Source organism: Arachis duranensis, chromosome 4, assembly GCF_000817695.3.
Source record: "Arachis duranensis cultivar V14167 chromosome 4, aradu.V14167.gnm2.J7QH, whole genome shotgun sequence".
NCBI classification, from domain to species: Eukaryota; Viridiplantae; Streptophyta; class Magnoliopsida; order Fabales; family Fabaceae; genus Arachis; species Arachis duranensis.
Genome location: NC_029775.3, coordinates 114,911,913 through 114,915,058, shown reverse-complemented (window position 1 = coordinate 114,915,058; position 3,146 = coordinate 114,911,913).

Genomic DNA, 3,146 nt, shown 5'->3' with positions numbered 1-3,146 from the left:
AAATTCCTTATTCCGCAAGAGATAGAGAAGAGTTCTCATTAGAATGTAGAGATCTTTTGGAAAAAAGAATTATAAAATCAAGTAAAAGTCCTCATGCGGCTCCAGCCTTTTATGTCGAAAACAATAATGAAATTAAAAGGGAAAAACGAAGAATGGTTATTAACTATAAGAAGATGAATGAAGCAACTATTGGTGATGCTCATAAACTTCCAAGAAAAGACTATATTTTAGAAAAAATCAAAGGAGCAACTTAGTTTTCATCTCTTGATGCAAAATCAGAATATTGGCAACTTTGTTTAGACGAAGAAACAAAGAAATTAACTGCTTTTACTTGCCCAACAAAAGAATCAACAAGTGTGCTGCTCTATGAATGGAATGTATTACCATTCGGATTAAAACAAGCCCCAGGTATTTATCAAAGATTTATGGAAGAAAATCTAAAAAAGTTAAATGAATTTGTTTTAGTATACATTGATGATATACTAATTTTTACAAAACAGGATAAAGAAGATCATCTTCAAAAATTATTAATACTTTTAGAAAGATGTAAGGAAAAAGGATTAATTCTTAGTAAAAAGAAAGCAAGAATAGCAAAACAAGAAATAGAGTTTCTTGGATTAATTTTATCCACTCAAGGAAAGCTAAAACTTCAACCAAATGTTCTAGAAAAGGTAAATTTATTTCCTAATAAAATAGAAGATAGAAAATAATTACAAAGATTTTTAGGGTGTATAAATTATATTTCTGATCATGGATTTTTAAAGAATATAACAGAATACACTAAAAGCTTATTTCCAAAAATATGTACTAAAAAAGTATGAAATGGGATGAAAAAAATAGTTTCTAAATATTCCCCAAGGGAATTACTTTGTAGGTATATTTCAGGGACTTTTACTCCAACAGAACAGAGATATACTACTCATGAAAAGGAAACTCTAGCAGTAATTAAATCTCTTAAGAAATGAAAATTGATTTACTACACAGAGAATTTACATTAAGGACAGATTCAAGTTATTTAACAGGTTTCATACGATATAATTTAAAAGTTGATTATAATCATGGATGATTGGTAAGATGGCAATTATTTTTATTACAATATCCAATAGAAATTGAATATATTAAGGGTGACAAAAATGTTATTGCAGATACATTAACAAGAGAATGGAGTTCGTCTACAATGCATTAGATCAAGAAATTCAAAAATACGAACAAGAACTCGAAAAATGCAAGCATTGTCAGCAAATAAGGACACAGATCCAATCTCTCAAGAAGGCCATCGAAGCAATGAAATCAACACAACAACCAAAACCATCAGAGTTCAGCCAGCTAAGCGTGGTGGACAAATTAGGTGAAGAAAAAATTCCAGAAAATAAAACAATTGCTGAAATTATCAAAAAATCCACCCAAGATAAAAAATATTATGTAATTTATAATGGCCCCATGAAAGGAGTATATGATGCTTGGGAAAAAGCAGCACCATTTACACATCAATCAAGGATAATTCATAAAGGAGGGTTTTTAACACTAGAAGAAGCAAAGGAATCCTTCAGGAAATATGAAGCTCTTCATCCAGAGCAAACCCTAAAAAGAGCAGATAAAGCTCCAATTCAAACCCAGAGAACAGGGATAATAAGAAACATTCCTACAAGGGCTGAAATCAAGGAAAAGAAAAGGGTCTGTAGATTAAATCTCAGAGAAACCCTTAACATAGTCCTAAATTGGACTGAAAAAAAAGGGCAATCTTGGGATATTATCCTATTGCCAAAGAACAGCTAACAAAGCTGGTTATATTTCCAGATGCTTCCCCATCTGACACCTATCAGTTTTTTCAGTATGGATTAATTGATACAATTTTAATTTTTAATGATTTGAAAATTATTAGTGAGTTTCCTGCAAGATTCGTTGATGCAGTAAAGAGATTTAAAAATATGATTAACAACGTAAATCCAAGGGATATATCCCTAAAATTTACAAACAGTCAACCTATTTTTAATGAAGAAGAAGAATGCTTGGTTCCAGCACACCAAGTAATATTCATGTCCGTCTTTCCAGGAAATTTTCAACCAATTGATCAGATTCAAGATTTGACAATTTACAGTCATGAAGGAAGGCTAGCCAGTACATTAGCAAGGGTTTTTGAAAGAACTCAAAAAATAACGAAGGAATCTCACACAAGGATTAATTATAAAAGTATAAATACTTTGCTTGTGTCCAGTAAAAGGAATGAAATTGAAGAAATGGAGATGAGACTCTTAGTGAAATTTGAATCAGCATTCTACAACTTATCTGGACTCTTAGAAAAGCTTCCCGAAGGGATAAAGAGAAAATCTGCTATTTGATAAAAGACAGAGAAGACCAGAAGTGCCAGCTATGTGTCTCAGAGCTATCTGAAGAAAGCAATAATGAAACAGAATCAACACACATGATAAAGGAAGAAGACAACGCATCCGAAGGTCACATGATGAAAGAGGAGGACAGCACATCTGAAGCATCTCTCAACATTATTGCATAGTGACGTAAGCACTTAGGTCATAGAGCACCAACAATGTAGCTGGTGCAAGAGAACAAACAATGACGTAAGCAATGACGTCATAAGAAGGGTAAGGATGGAAATTGTCCATCAAACCCAACTATTATAAATAGGTTGCTTAGGCAATTGTAGAAGGCATCAGACAATAGAAAGCAGGAGGCTAAGAGTACTCATATGCTAGGAGAGCAAGGAGGAAGCTGCCGAGGCGATTCTATAGTCTGAAGAAGAATTCCCTTAGGAAAAACCAATTCTAAACTCCCCTCTGGAGTTAGTATCTACAATCTCCCCTCTGGAGATAAAAACATCTTATGTAAAATATACTAAATAAAGGAAGTTTTTCTCCAGAAAGGTACGCCTTTATCCTAATCTCTTAGTTATGAATTATTTAGAAAGTTTAGAATTAACGGAAGAATCTGATTATTATAGATTATCTGCCTTATTAGATAATGAAAAACAGGCTGTTCTAAAAACAGAATTAAATCTCAAATCAAATGAAAATTTTAATAAACAAAATCTTTTAAAAGAAGTTTTTAATAGAAAAAATATAATATACTATGGAAAAATTCAACTTGAAGCCCCTATAAAGATAAAATCCGCCAATGGAGAACTTGAAATA